Raw genomic sequence first — 17,319 nt, 5'->3', positions numbered from 1 at the left:
GTACTATTTTCTACGTACAATGTAAGAGCAATGCTGAATCAGAACGTCTGTTCCTATTTAGTGACAACATATTATCTGTTCACCAATAATCAACACTTTGAGGTGGGAGAGGTGGCTCAGCTGTTGAGAGCACTGACTGCTCTTTCAGAGGACCTAGGTTTAAATGCCAGTATCCACCTGGTGGCTCACAATTGTTTGAAAACTCCAATTCCCCAAACTCTACAAGGCACCCATTGAGTTCCACTTGGACTATAGGGTTTCTGATTACTATATAAGAGCCAGCATAGTGAAACTGGGTCCTCTCTACCAAAGGGGTTATTTCCCTTCTGGTAGAAGGGAGATGTGGCTACCCATAGTGCCCATCAGCATATCAGAGCACAGGCTGGTCTCCAGGCTCCCTCCATATCATAAGCACCTGACACATACTTGAAAGTCCATTTTAACCCTTCTCACATCTTCCCCTGCCCTAAACTTAACCCAGCTCACAGGCTTCTTCCCTCTAAATGCTCATTTTCCTTATAACTCGGTCATTCTTCCTGTGGTTCCCATCTCTCTCTCTGATCTGCTCCTGCCTCTTTCACTATGCTTTCTCTATTCTCTGTCCTTGGTATCCTCCCTTTTCTTGTAGATAGTCTTGGCCCTGTTCAGTCAACTTTCTCTCTGTGTTCTGGACTCTTCCAGATGCCTTGGCTGCTCTCTCTCTATCTCTCTCTTTCTCTCTCAATAAAAAAACAAAAAAACAAAAAAAAAAACTTTCCCTTTAACTGTACCATGGTTGTGTCAATTTATATAGTAACCAACTATAACTCCAGGTTGAGGGGATCTGATACAATCTTTTAGCCTCCTTCAGCATTGCATGCATGTGGACCACAGACATACATGCAGGCAAAATACCCATATACATATGTTTTAAAGTTTTTTGAAAAAATCAGTAATTCCCCATATTCCCTACCCTTGGTCCTGTCACTCTACTCAGCCTCTGGAAACCACAGTTGTCCTCCTGACTTCTATTAACTTAACTTTTATTTTTTAAAACTTAAATGTATTGTAATAAGCAAATGCTGCCCCACTGCTCCATTTCTCAGTAAAATTTCAAATGTGGAGTACCAGAAGCATATTAATCATGGTATATCAATAAAAACCATACAGCATAACTACCTAAGATGGGCAAGGATAAGAGCTGCCTTTTTGTTGAATAACCTTTTTATGAGAACACTGTATCCCAAATATTTGCTATTTTAACCTTGTACAGTTGAGGTTTTGTCTCTTGCTATGTATTGTAATGCTAAATCCTGTACCCTAAGGTCTAGTTTCCTATGTATGAATTCTCTCTCATTTACCAGCTTTTGTTGTACAGACCTTTTTCCTTAGTTTAAAACTATTAGTTAAATAAAAATGGTACAGTCAATGTAGCCAATTACTGGAGGAATAGAGTTAGGCTGGTTTTGAGTGATACAGTTTGGGGTTTGAGGACAGGGGAGATGAGGAAGGAGGATGCCATGAGAGGAGATGGACCATGAGCTCATGGACAGGAAAAACAGCAAGTATTTGGTATACACCACTGGTGAAGTAGCCGGGCCAGCAGTTAGAAAAGTGGATTAGGGGTAATTGCCAAAACCAAATAAAATAAACACAGTCTGAGTCTCATTCATTCCTAAACTAGACAGGGATAAGTTTAAATTGGTTTAACTACTTTGCACTAAAGTTACTGTCAGTTTGCTTTATTTCGCTTCTTCTCCAAATATATGTTGTTATATGAGTTGCATTTCTGTTTACTTACTACTGTTTTTTATATCTATTCCATGATGTGTACTTTCTAAGATACTTCTAATTTCTCTGAGTATATTTTAATTTAATTTAATCCAAGAATTTCTGTTCCAGCTTTAAATTGCTTGCATCAGTAGTAGGTTTCACTCATAGAGAAATGGATACTTTCTTGTGTTTTTTTTCAAATTTATTGTTTCCCCCAAAACAACTATATTTATCTTTTTAAAAACTTAAATATTTTTCATGTGGTGTATGTTGATTCAATTCTTTCTCTTTTTCCACTCCTCCTGAGATAGGCTAGGCTGACTCCATGACAGGCTTCAAATTGGAAGTTCAGGAGACTAGGTCTAAATCTCTGTTTCCAAGAACAGAGCAAGCCCAGACAAGTCAGTTTCTGAAAAACAAACAAACAAACAAACAAACAAACAAACAAACAAACAACCAGGCATCATGCTGCCAGTCAGAAACTGCCCTGCAATCAAAAGCTGTCCCACCACCTGGCTTGGGGCAAGGGTGATGGGTCAGCAATGGTTTCCAGACTTCCTCAGCAATAGTTTCCAGCCCCCCACACCCAGTTAATGGTCCTGGAATGTCCCTAGAAATAGAGCCAACAAATTAAGAGAGAGGTCACCTAGTCCTACTGGGAATTCCCCTATTGTGCTTTAAATCGGGCCTTTAAGCTCATTGGGGTGCTTCTATCTTGGTAGATGGTAGACCCCAGCATGCTGGACTTCTGCAGAATAAAATGCACTTTGTTTTGCATACTATTTGAGTCTAGGGTATCTTTTTGTTTTGTTTTGTTTTGTTTTGTTTTGTTTTATTTTTTTTGGCAACCAATGGATCCTTCCACTCCTAGAATTCCCCACCCAAATTCATGTCCTTTCTCTTTATTAAAAATCAAGCAAGCAAACAATCAAAAAACACTAACACACAAAATAAAACAAAAACAAAAACATGGAATCTGTCTTGTGTTAGTCAATTACTTCTGAGCATTAGGCCTGCCCTGAAACATGGTGCTTATACCCATATAGACTCAGTGTCACTCTATGTAAGAAGGCATATTTTCCTTTTGTTATCAACTATTAATTTAAAAAAGCTTCTTGGTTAGGGGTGGCAGCCTTTGCCACTCTTTCCCTCTTCCAAGCTGGGATTTTGTCTTGTTTGAATGTATGCATGTTATTTTTGTGCCATTATAGTCTCTGAGTTCATGTGTGTATCAGTTCTGTTGTTTCTGGAAAATTCTGTTTCCTTGGAATTGGCTATCACATCTGTCTCATACCATATTTTTTTCCCTTCTTCCATATAGAACTCTGAATCTTGAGGGGGAGATGTGATAAAGAAATCCTATTTGGGGCTAAGTGCTCCAAACTCTCCTGCCCTCAGCACACTGTCCAGATGTGAACCTCTTTTAATAACTATCTATTGCTATCAGAAGCTTCTCTGCTGAGTCTGTGGGCATCACAGTATGTCATTAAGAATCCTTCTATTGCTGTGGTCACTTAATAGAATAGTAGTAGTAGGTTTTCCTCTGGGCCTATGATCAGTCTAGTCTCAGGTTCTTTGCTGTATTAATGGTTGTAAGTATGGGTTCCATCCCATATAGCATGTCTTAAATCCAATAAAAAAAAACAACAAAGAAACAGCACATATATGAACCTTTTAGCATGGGAAGGGGTTCTTTTTAGGGTTAAGTTTCATGGGCTAAGGCTTAAGGTTCTGGCAGATACCCCATTTGTACAGAGAGTCATTCCAGGAAGTCGAACCTGTAATTTGTGACAAGGACTATGTATCAGGCCACAGGTAGAAGAAGATTGGAGGTCAGGCTCCCCAGATAAGGCAGTGAAGAAGAAGCCAAGATAAGAAAAGGGAGTCCTCCGTTTTCCATTGAGCACAGGAAAGCTCTCCAAACACTGACAGACTACAATTTTAGTGATGTAGTGCAGCACTTCTTGAATGATTAATATATGTGTACAATTGAATAGGAATCTGACTCCAAATAAGAAAACTACACAAAATTAAGGCACTGATGCCAAACTTTATGTTGCATTTACTTTTCCATTAGCTCAAGTGATGAATCAGTGCTTATTAGCAAATTTTAAGCAATTTCTGTAAGCAATTTCTAAGGGACCTCTGTAACCTACAAGACCTGACCAATATTTTAGGGTATGTTTGGGCTCACAGTGTAGCTGGCAGTAATGTAGAGTGAAACACAAGTTTACCCTAGTTGGGTTCAGGTGTTTGCCACATGCCAGAAAACTTCTAGAGCCTCATTTGTAAGCACAGGTATGACCATGTCAATATTGCTAGATGTTGAAGTCGGGGGATGATGGTAACAGTGAACTGAATCTGAGTAATAAAAATATCAGGGGTGTGTGTGTGTGTGTGTGTGTGTGTGTGTGTGTGTCACTCCTGATGATGAAGAGGGTAGGCATGCTTCTCAGTCCAAAGGCTGGAATTTGTGTCTGAAACTTGAGTCTAGCTCACTGGCCTATAGGTCTGTAGCTTCTACCAGGTGTCAGAGTAAAAGATCTTACCATGTGAGACCTTGCTCTGGGCTTCAAGACTAAATCCAATGCTAGCTAGCCATATATATATATATATATATATATATATATATATATATATATATATTGCCTCTTCATTTTGACTCCTCATGTTGGAGCAAGGGTGATGGTGGTCAGTAGCCTGGTCATTAACTCAGTCTCTGGGTGCTATCCTGGAAGTAGGGATCAAGGGACTTTTCCAAGGACTGAGATTTCCTGTAGCACATTTGGGATTGTGTTTTAGCTCTATGGTCTTATTAGTCTTTCCCTCTCTGTAATGGAAAAGAAACTTCCAAGTGCAGATGTACAGTCTTTAAATGGTTTCTTTCCTGATGTCTGTCTTTCTTCCCTACCTGCAACTGAATGCCTGGTGGAGATGGGAGATACTGAGTACCTCAGAATGAAACAGAATTAATCCCTACACTGAGCACCATGGAGAGACAATCCAGTTTACCTCAGGCCTTTATAGATTCAAATGGCATTTCTACTCAAAATTTTTGAATGAATTGGCTTTATATCGATAAATGTTACAAGGTCATTTTTTTTTCTGCACTGACATCTGAGAGGAAACAGTGAAAGAAGATTAAAATTATTTGAGGGCTGGTGATGTGGCTCAGTTTACTAAGAGCAAGTATTGCTTTTGCAGAGGACCGAAGTTACGATCTCAGCATCCACACTAGGTGATTCACACAACCTATAGTACCAGATTCAAGGGATTATATGCCCTCTTTTAGTCTCTGAAGACACCTGAACGCATTTACACACACACACACACACACACACACGCACACACACGCACACAATTGAACATAAAATAAATCTTAACAAAACACAGTTTGAGTCAGAGACAATGTTAGTGGCTGGTTCCTATCACGATTTTGATAATCCAGCATCTTAGAGGCTCATTCCTTCACATATTGTGTTATATTTGTATCATCATTGCATCTTTTGCTATTTCCTCATATACTATTTATATTCATTTATAAAATGTGTTTCTTTCTTTCAATTCTTATTCATACAATGCCTTTTAAGAATGATATTATATATTTAAAACTGTGACATCTCATGATGATTTGCAACTTATAAAGTACATTATTTATAATCACCACTGTTATGTGACCAATGTGTAGTGGCAATTTGTGATACCTTGATACATAGAATACTTATAAGCATTCTGGATACCTGTCTTAAAAGGTGAACTGAATAGTCAGGGTCAAGGTGTCATTCTCTACCTCTGCCAGTGAAATGTAGCTGCCTGCGGCCACGTGAACTGGGTTCTCCTGAAAAGCAGGCTGGGTTTGAAAGAGATCAGACAGCGAGAAAAGAACAGGCCAAGACAAACCTTTCAGTTCAAAGCCTCTGAAGTTTACTGAGAGTCCATGCATATAAAGAGGGTAGGCCCATCCCCAGCCAGCCCATTATTGGTGCCTGGAGCCAGCCCATAGGTGATCTACAGGGTGTGTCTCCGGAATGTCTCAAGGACCTTTCAGCAGGAAGCAGAGTCTTAGAGAAGAGCAAATAGAGCCATGAAGGTCAGAAGGCTCTACCCTAGGTAATCTTCTTCGTGGCAGCAAGGTCAAAATCTGGATCAGCCTGCTTCAAGGCTGAGGGAGGCTACAGTGAAAGGCAAGCATGTCTGTGTAGTCTGTCTTACATTGCTTCATTGTGTGATTGACATACCCTGGACCTTTGCAGAGTAAGAACTGTGGGCCATCACACTTACATCTGCTACAAGTGTTTGGCTTGTAGTAAGAATGGCATTTTGTTTAACCTGTTCCAGATTCTAGGATTGAAATTCTTTTGTATTTAACTTAGTGTGGAAAAATTCTACGAATTACAGGCAGAAATGGTAATAATGGCTTAGACTGTCCTTATTAGCTATGGTTTATCCTTACATTTTTCAGGTTTAGAATTCATCAGCCTTGCCAGGCGTGGTGGAGCACGCCTTTGATCCCAGCACTAAGGAGGCAGAGGCAGGCAGATTTCTGAGTTTGAGGCCAACTCTGTCTACAAAGTGAGTTCCAGGACAGCGAGAGCTATACAGAGACACCCTGTCTCGAAAAACCAAATAAACAAAAACAAACAAACAAACAAAAAAACTGAATTCATCAGCCAACTCATGTAACACTACCTAAGAACTTCTAACATTGTGGCACAGAAAGATCATATATGATTTAATAATTAAAAAATGGTTAAAATTTCCCTTCCACTTTTTTTTTTTGAGAACTGAGTCCTTTATTTTTGTCTTTTACATGAAAACCGGATTTGGGAAGAGAATAAGAGAGATGTGCCAGCTGCTTTGAGTTAAGAGGGAATGAGGGCAGCTGGCTCAAACATGGGTCTGTGTCCCACAACAGCATGGTGATCGTGACTGAAAGAGTTTCATTGAAGCACCATTTTCTGCTACGCCTTACCCTAAGCTAAGCAGGCTTATTGTTACACTGGAAAGTAACTCTGTATGGACTATTCTCCTTGATTCCTTCCATTTTTTATTAAAGTAAAACCTACAAAGAAAAAAAAACTATGTATATATTTAAGTTCCATGCTGAGATATTTTTATACAGATTGCATGCACTATGGAGTAATTTATCTCAGTTAAACCTTCGTCTACTTAGATATGATGGTTTCTACTTGGTCAAAATATATCTCCTTTGTAGACAAGTGAAACCATTCAAGAAAAGGAATGATTTTATCATTCATAAATTCCTAATTGATCTAGTATCCAGACCATACATTTGTCCAGTATTATTAGGGTCAGTATCTGCAGACAAGAATTTTACCTTACAGTAGTGGTTTTCAACCTTCAAATTGCTGCCAGTCTTTAATACAGTTCCTCATGTTGTTGTGACTCCCAACCATAAAATTACTTAATGGCTACTTCATAATTGTAATGAACTGTAGTTTAAACATCTGATATAAAACCTAAAGGGGTCACAAAACACAGGTTGAGAACCACTGCCTTAAAGTGAAAATAAAGTTGGGTCAGGTTTCTCTTCTATTAAAAAAGCTTGTAATAGAATTAAAAATGTATAGCTTCTAATAATCTCATGAATTATTTGAAGTAATATCCTCAAAGCTTCAAAGTTTATTCATATATTTTATTAGTTGTATTTGTAACAGTTCATAAAAATTTAACTTAATAGTTAATTATTAAAATGCAAGTAAGGGGAGAAAGAAATCTCATCTGTATAATATCATTTGCTAAAAAGAACAAAAAATAACTTAATTTGTGCAGTTGTTGTACTTTAACTGTCACACAAATAACTCTTAAATACATATTGACAGCAATTAATTCCAGAACTCCAAAAATATATTTGGCAGGAAGAATATCTCCCAAAGGAGTAATATAAAGTAAATTATGTGCATTATTATACAAACAAGCCCTACACACACAGCATCCTTCAATACTCATGTAAGCCTATATCCTGCTGGTTCTGCTTTAGGAGTGGGAAACTCTGTCATGCTGTCCCTTCTGCAGTGCATATTCAGGAGTCAGCAGTATCATGTTATTACTAATTTAGTTTATTTGCTGGGTGGGGCAAAATATATCCATTTATGAATAAGCTTCTTGTAAGCAAAAGATAAATACAAAAATTTTGTGAATGAGGAGTACAAGGCATATATTTTCATGAACTGTCTATACATTATGAAAACTTAGTGTTCATTTTGCACCAATGTTCTTCTCCTTTATTAAAAATCACTATTATACAATAAAGAAAACATACCACTAAATATTTCAGTAAAGGTGATTCTTCAGAATGGGAGGGTTTGTGCTTCTTGATGTAAGCACCATTGAGATAAAAAGATCCTTAAATACAAACCTGAGTTTTGGCAATTTTGAGTTTTTGAATCTCCACTTGAATGAAATGGTACTATATCAGCTTTTAATCATAATGAATGATCTGAACAAATTGAATACTTTAATCCAACTCAGGATAATTGTTTTAATTTCATTTCTGTTTCTGTGATATATAACATAAATCCTGATTTAAAAAAGTAACTTAGACAAGCAAGGAGTTGATTTCAGCTTATGATTTCAGTTCATGTCCTGTCATTGTAAGGAAGTCAAGGCAGTGACTTCAATAGCTAGTCATATTACATCCACAATCGCATACACTCACCTTTTTGCTAGTGCTCACCTTGATTTTTTCACTACTACACAGTTCAATACTCTTTCCTAGGGAATGGTGCTACCTGTATTGTTCTGAGTCATCCTGTATCACTTAGCTTAAGACAATCCTTCCTTGAGACATACCCACTGTCCAACTCAATGTAGACAATCATATATTGAGACTCTCTTCCCAGATGACTTGACATTGTGTCAAGTTGACAGTTAAAGCTGCCCATCACACTTACTATCTCAAATTTTCTGTAGGATATGATGTGGCTTACTTCTTTGCTCAGATTTGGTTTGGCAAATATCCAGGGTGATAATGATAAAGGAAGCATCTCTTCCCTGAACACATGGATTCTCAGTTAAGCTTACTGATTGTTGGCAGAATTGATTATATATAACCATATGTAGGACTGGGTTCCTTTACCTTCCTATCAGCAAGAGTCTTCTTTTAGGAACTAGAGTTGGGTGGCACTTCTGCAGATGTGTGTTCTGTAGGTGGGTTTTGGGGCACATGTCTTTCTTACAGGTCAGTTAACTGGAAATTGTCTCTCTGACCTTTCATTATAGGCTTAATTGGAGAAAGCTATTTTTAATAGCTTATAATGATCGTGTCAGACACAGATAATTGCATTTTAAGGCTATCTGACTTTGGGGTCAAATTACTTGGAATAGTTATTGAATAACTAGATGAAGGCATGCAGAGTGGGAAAAAGAAATCTTAGGAGTACCTTGAGATTTTAGCCTAATACAATCATCAGGAATGAAGCAGAGTTGACTTTGCTAGCATTCCCTGTACAGAGTCTAATGTCATTTACCTGTAAAATACATGGTAATTTAGGGGCCTCTAGAGCATCATTAGGTACAAGTGCCTTTGGGGTTACACAGTTCTTATGGCTCAAATACAAGTACATTCTTAGTGATGGTATCTACATAAGGTTTGGGTGTCCTCCAGTTGATTCAACCAAATATAGTTAACATTGCAAATGTAACCTCAATTCTAAGACAAACTGTCCAACCTCATTTGTCATGTGAACAAACATGCAATGCTTTTTTTATGATTTGAGGGCTCTCCTCTTATCTGATACTGCAGTCTTAATATAATTTGTATACCCAAACAGTGACTGAAAACTTTGTGTCCAGGTTGGGATCTTTGGGAAATAGAATCTTTTTTCAGGCCTTGATGTCAATAAGGGTGATGGAGAAGTTATGTTATTTCTTTGGTTGTTTTCATGACAGAGTTGTTATAAAGGATCAAAGCTGCACTCATCCATTCTGTCTCTCTCTTCCTATTTCAACACATAATCACATGCTTGATTTTACACATGTATTTATCATGCTATTATCATGTTGCAGTATAGCTGAGAATGGAGCTCAAACCAGTGCTATGCCCTTGAATCTCCAAATGGGTTAGATAAACCTGTTTATAAGTAGCCAGGATCAGGTATTTCAATAGAGCAACACAAAGTTGATGAATGTATAGTCCTGTGTAGGTCACCTGATTTTTGACTCTCTTCTCCTACTTTCCCAGGTTGTATTCGTGACAGTCTGAGGGACTGTATGGAAGTAAGGAGAACAGAGGATCTGAAACATTCATGTTTTGCTGGGTTGGGCTATAGTCTCAGAAGTGTCAGGTTCCCCTCTAACTGATTACCATTGGCTTCTGGATAGATATTCTGGAAAAGGTTTTATCTGCAGCCTCACGCAGACTCACACACCACCAGGCAGCTCTAATTTGTAGATATATTAATAAGGTGAAATATTTTCTCTTGACCCTTTGATGTAGACACCTAGGTCAGCCTCTAGCAACATGGAAGTTCTCATCTGTCAGCATTAAACTGACTCAGGATTTCTCTCTTCTGATCATCTTTCAAAGTAATTTGTAGGTGTTCTTCTTATGTTTTAGATAATAATGTCAATCATGTAACTTTGCTAGCAATTTGTGTGTAGAATCATTCTAAAAATCATATCTAAGGCTTGAAATCTGATGTAGTTACAGTTTCTAAGGTTGTTTCCCACTTTCTCTTTTATTGAACTGGTAACATTTTATATGAGTATTTAACTTCATCTTATAAATCAGACTTGATGTGACAAAATTAATCACAATCTTCTCCTACTTTTCAACAATCTGACAACTGTAAATGGTTGAAGTAGTGCCTGTCCTCATGCTTCAAACAATAAAAGGAAATAATTTAAAAGTCAAATTTGATGTCTCATAGTCATGTTTCAAACTATTCTTAGGAGTTGTCTAGATTACAAAAAGTATAGTGAGTAAAAAATGGGAAAACTCCAGACTCTTAGCAATAGAGTGATAAAGTTCCACCTGAAGAGGAAACAAAGCTCAGAGGAGTTGGGGGTGAAATTGTTTTGACTATTCAATTTAATGTCTACAGTTTTGAGAATTATTGTTATCCTCAGTTTGTAAATGAATATTCCATGATTCAGAAAAGTAAATTACTTAGCCAAGGAATCCAGCTTACAAATTTGAAACTGAGATCTGAACTAAGGGACTGTTGGTAACAAACCTGAGTAGTAACTCTGTATCCTTTTGATAATCTAATGTATATGTTTGAATAATCTGCCAATAGGAAAAGGAAAAGGACATTTTACTGAGAGATAGTGTCCAATTGTACATATCATTGTCTGAAGTTCAGGTATATATGAAAGTGCTCATATAATTGCTTGGTATGTATACCATGATTCTATTCTAATGATATATTAAAATAATATAGACAGCAATAAAATAGTTTCCAGACTTTCATGAAATCTATCTTTCTTGTAAACACAATTTAATTGAGGTTTGTAAAGAAGGAACAAGAAAACTTTAGGGAGATAAACCCTTAGCCAGACTCACTAGAGGGCACAGGGAAAGCATTCTAATATACAAAATCAGAAATGAAAAAGGAGACATAACAACCGATCCTGAAGACATCCAAAACACCATCAGATCCTTCTACCAAAGGCTATACTCAACAAAACTGGAGAACCTGGATGAAATGGAGAAGTTCCTAGACAGATACCAGGTACCAAAGTTGAACCAATATCAGGTTAATGATCTAAACAGCCCTATATCCCCCAAAGAAATAGAAGCAGTCATTAATAGTCTCCCAACCAAAAAAAGCCCAGGACCAGATGGGTTTAGTGCAGAGTTCTATCAGACCTTCAAAGAAGATCTAATCCCAGTTCTTCACAAACTATTCCACAAAATAGAAACAGAAGGTACTCTACCCAACTCATTCTATGAAGCCACAATTATTCTGATACCTAAACCACAAAAAGACCCAACAAAAATAGAAAACTTCAGACCAATATCCCTTATGAATATTGATGCAAAAATCCTCAATAAAGTTCTTGCTAACCGAATCCAAGAACACATCAAAACAATCATCCATCCTGACCAAGTAGGTTTCATCCCAGGGATGCAGGGATGGTTCAATATACGGAAATCCATCAACGTAATCCAGTATATAAACAAACTCAAAGACAAAAACCACATGGTCATCTCGTTAGATGCTGAAAAAGCATTTGACAAGATCCAACATCCATTCATGATAAAAGTCTTGGAAAGATCAGGAAGTCAAGGCCCATACCTAAACATGATAAAAGCAATCTACAGCAAACCAGTAGCCAACATCAAAGTAAATGGTGAGAAGCTTGAAGCAATCCCTCTAAAATCAGTGACTAGACAAGGCTGTCCACTTTCTCCATACCTATTCAACATTGTACTTGAAGTCCTAGCCAGAGCAATTTGACAACATAAGGAGATCAAAGAGATACAAATTGGAAAAGATGAAGTCAAAATATCACTTTTTGCAGATGATATGATAGTATATATAAGTGACCCTAAAAATTCCACCAGAGAACTCCTAAACCTGATAAAAAGCTTCGGTGAAGTAGCTGGATATAAAATTAACTCAAACAAATCAATGGCCTTTCTCTACACAAAGAATAAACAGGCTGAGAAAGAAATTAGGGAAACAACACCCTTCTCAATAGTCACAAATAATATAAAATATCTTGGCGTGACTCTAACTAAGGAAGTGAAAGATCTGTATAATAAAAACTTCAAGTCTCTGAAGAAAGAAATTATAGAAGATCTCAGAAGATGGAAAGATCTCCCATGCTCATGGATTGGCAGGATCAACATTGTAAAAATGGCTATCTTGCCAAAAGCAATCTACAGATTCAATGCAATCCCCATCAAAATTCCAACTCAATTCTTCAACGAATTAGAAAGTGCAATCTGCAAATTCATCTGGAATAACAAAAAACCTAGGATAGCAAAAACTCTTCTCAAGGGTAAAAGAACCTCTGGTGGAATCACCATGCCAAACCTAAAGCTTTACTACAGAGCAATTGTGATAAAAACGGCGTGGTACTGGTATAGTGACAGACAAATAGACCAATGGAATAGAATTGAAGACCCAGATATGAACCCACACACCTACGGTCACTTGATCTTCGACAAGGGAGCTAAAACCATCCAGTGGAAGAAAGACAGCATTTTCAACAAATGGTGCTGGCACAACTGGTTGTTATCATGTAGAAGAATGGGAATCGATCCATTCCTATCTCCTTGTACTAAGGTCAAGTCTAAGTGGAACAAGGAACTTCACATAAAACCAGAGACCCTGAAACTTATAGAGGAGAAAGTGGGGAAAAGCCTCGAAGGTATGGGCACAGGGGAAAAATTCTTGAATAGAACAGCAATGGCATGTGCTGTAAGATTGAGAATTGACAAGTGGGACCTCATGAAAGTGCAAAGCTTCTGCAAGGCAAAAGACACCATCAATAAGACAAAAAAACCACCAACAGATTGGGAAAGGATCTTTACCTATCCTAAATCAGATAAGGGACTAATATCCAATATATATAAAGAACTCAAGTAGGTGGACTCCAGAAAGTCAAATAACCCCATTAAAAAATGGGGCTCAGAACTGAACAAAGAATTCTCACTTGAGGAATACCGAATGGGAGAGAAGCACCTGAAAAAATGTTCAACATCCTTAATCATCAGGGAAATGCAACTCAAAACAACCCTGAGATTCCACCTCACACCAGTCAGAATGGCTAAGATCAAAAATTCAGGTGACAGCAGATGCTGGTGAGGATGTAGAGAAAGAGGAACACTCCTCCATTGTTGGTGGGATTGCAAGCTTTTACAACCACTCTGGAAATCAGTCTGGAGGTTCCTCAGAAAATTGGACATAGTACTACCGGAGGATCCAGCAATACCTCTCCTGGGCATATATCCAGAAGATGTCCCAACCGGTAAGAAGGACACATGCTCCACTATGTTCATAGCAGCCCTATTTATAATAGCCAGAAGCTGGAAAGAACGCAGATGTCCCTCAACAGAGGAATGGATACAGAAATTATGGTACATTTACACAATGGAGTACTACTCAGCTATTAAAAAGAATGAATTTATGAAATTCCTAGCCAAATGGATGGACCTGGAGGGCATCATCTTGAGTGAGGTAACACAATCACAAAGGAACTCAGACAATATGTATTCACTGATAAGTGGATATTAGCCCAAAACTTAGGATACCCAAGATATAAGATACAATTTGCTAAACGCATGAAACTCAAGAAGAATGAAGACCAAAATGTGGACAATATGCCCCTTCTTAGAATTGGGAACAAAACACCCATGGAAGGAGTTACAGAGACAAAGTTTGGAGCTGTGATGAAAGGATGGACCATCTAGAGACTGCCGTATCCAGGGATCCACCCCATAATCAGCTTCCAAACGCTGACACCATTGCATACACTAGCAAGATTTTGCTGAAAGAACCCAAATATAGCTGTCTCTTGTGAGACTATGCCGGGGCCTAGCAAACACAGGAGTGGATGCTCACAGTCAGCTATTGGATGTATCACAGGGCTCCCAATGGAGAACCTAGAGAAAGTACCCAAGGAGCTAAAGGGATCTGCAACCCTATAGTTGGAACAACATGATGAACTAACCAGTACCCCGGAGCTCTTGTCTCTAGCTGCATATGTATCGAAAGATGGCCTAGTTGGCCATCACTGGAAAGAGAGGCCCATTGGACTTGCAAACTTTATATGCCCCAAGATAGGGGAATGCCAGGGCCAAAAGAATGGGAATGGGTGTGTAGGGAAGTGGGGGGTGGTATGGGGGACTTTTGGGATAGCATTGGAAATGTAATTGAGGAAAATATGTAATAAAAAATATTAAAAATTAAAAAAAAAGAAAACTTTAGGGAAATACTATTTTGGAGATAACAATCCTTCTTACAGTTCTTTAAGCACATTTATCTTCTAGGCAGCTAGGATGAAGGTATTAAAGCTGCACCCACAGTGACACACCTACTCCAACAAAGTTACACCTCCTAATAGTGCGACTCCCAGAGCCAAGCCCATACAAACCATCACATTCCACTCTCTGTCTGCCATAGGCTTGTTCAAATATATGAGTCTATAGGGCCCATATCTACCCCTAGATAATTAAAAAATACATTTAGTCCAACTTTCAAAGCTCCCATACTCTATAGCAGTCTCAGCAATGTTAAAAGTCCAAAGTTCAAAGTCTCTTTTGATATTCATCCAATCACTTAGCTATTAACCCCTACCCCTCAAAGCAAGACAGGAAACCAACTGGGCAAACTCCAAACTCTGCATCTCCATGTCTGATGTCCAAGTGGTCTTCAGATCTCCAACTCCTTTTCCATCTTTGTTAACTGCAAGAACTTCTTTATCCTGGGCTGGTTCCATTTCTTTTTAGCAGTTCTCCTCAGTAGATGGCCCAGGGCTCTGGCATTTTGAATACCTTGGTGTCTCCAAGGCAATTTTAATGCTCCAGCTTTTTGTTACAATGTTTGGGATCCACACATGATTTGAGCTACTCCAAAGGGCTGGCATAATTTCTCAAACTCTGCTCTCTGTAGCACTGTAAGCACAGGTTGATCTACTCCACTGCTGCTGCTGTTCTTGGTGATCATCCCATGGTACTGGCATCTCCAGTATGCTAGGGTCTTCTGCTATAACTAGGCTTCACCAATATCCTCTCATAGGCTCTCTTTATTGTGCCAAACCTCAACTCCATTGCATGACTCCTTCAGTCTTGGGCCATCAACTGTAACCGAGGCTGCACCTTCACCAATGACCTTCCATGGCCTCTCACAGTGCCAAGACCCAGCTGCCCCTTATAACTCCTTCATGCCTTCAAAACCAATACCACTTAGGTGACTCTTACACATTACCAAGTCCTGCTGCAGCACGAGTTACAACCTTGGCTATCTCTGGAACAGAGCTTCTTTGTGCTCTTAGAAACCACTTCCCAGAAGATTTCACCTCAGTAATGCTATTCTCTTCTAAATCACTGCTAATTTCTTAGGTCAAGTTATCCAGCATAAATTGTCCCAGTAGTCCTTTCTATATTTCACTCTAAAGCCAGAGTCACATGGCTGACGCTGCCGAGTTCTGCTGCTTGAAGGAACTGCAACATGGCCCCTTGTTCTATTACATTACTATCAGCTTTCTGTTTTTCAACTCCTTCACTGCCTCAGCTTGACTGTCCTGGAACTTGCTCTGTAGACTGCCTTTGAACTCAGAGATCTACATGCCTGTCTCCTAAGCACTGGGATTAAAGGTGTGGTTCACCAAGCTGTATTTAAGGTTTTATTCACCTAGAACTTACTCTGTTCTAGGCTGGCCTTGATTTCAGAGATCTGCTTGTCTTTGCCCCCTGTGATTAAAGGCTTGTACTACTATGCCTGGACCTAAATTTATTGGGTGGGATCTTGCTCCAAAGTCACTACTCCCTTAATTCAATATCATTGAACATAGGATTCAGCTTCATTTCACTTCCTGGTGTCCCTTTAAAATTCAAACCATATATTTTATATTTTTCCTTTCTCAACTTGCTATGCTTTTTAAATATGTTCTTTGTTAGACTTAACCAGAGAACAAAGTCTATGATGGGCATTTCTGAGACTTCTTTTGTAATGAATCTTAGACTCAGGCAACTCTTCATACAAGGGTAAAAATTAGTCACATTCTTCACCAAAATATAACCATACCAGTCTCTAGTCCACATATTGAAATACTTGACTGAAACCTCTTGGGCCAGGTTTGCACAATTCAAATCATTCTCAGTAACAAAGTCTTCCATATTCCTACTAGAATATCCCACTAAGCCCCAATTAAAGCCTCCCACCACTTGCCAAATCCAAAGTCCCCAAATCCATATTCTTCCAAAAAAACCTCATGACCAGGTTTATCACAGCAATACCCTACTCCCAGTACCAACTTCTGTCTTAGGGTTTTATTGCTGTGAACAGACACCATGGCCATGGCAACTCTTATAATGACAACATTTAATTGGGGCTGGCTTACAGGTTCAGAGACTTAGTCCATTATCATCAAGGCAGGAACATGGCAGCATCCAGGCAGGCATGGTTCAAGAGGAGTTGAGAGTTCTACACCTTTGTCTGAAAGCTGTAGCAGAATACTGACTTCCACGCAGCTAGGATGAGGGTCTTAAAGCACACACCCACAGTGACATACCTACTCCAGCAAGGCTACTCCTACTTCAACAGGGCCATACCCTCTCATAGTGCTACTCCCTCACACAAAAGGCAATCCTGCAAGGTGTCTAAAGAGATCTTTCTTCATCAACAAGAGGTAGTTTTATTAATGCTAGTCCGGGTGAATCAAATGATGTTGAGAAGACCTCCTCTGTGCATATCTCAAACCTAAAATTGTGGATGGTGAAGATGATTGGCAGAAGAGCTGTGTAAGGTGACCAATGATCTGGTGTAGCCACCCTATGATCATACTAAGTCATGTCTCATAGAATGGAGATGCTGGAAGCGTAACTGTGTCAAAAAAAAGAATCTCTTAGTATACAGAATTGGGTAATAGCAG

Source organism: Mus caroli, unplaced genomic scaffold (genome assembly GCF_978045245.1).
Source record: "Mus caroli unplaced genomic scaffold, Mus_caroli_1 scaffold_7, whole genome shotgun sequence".
Taxonomy (NCBI): Eukaryota; Metazoa; Chordata; class Mammalia; order Rodentia; family Muridae; genus Mus; species Mus caroli.
Note: the sequence above shows the minus strand (reverse complement) of the source record.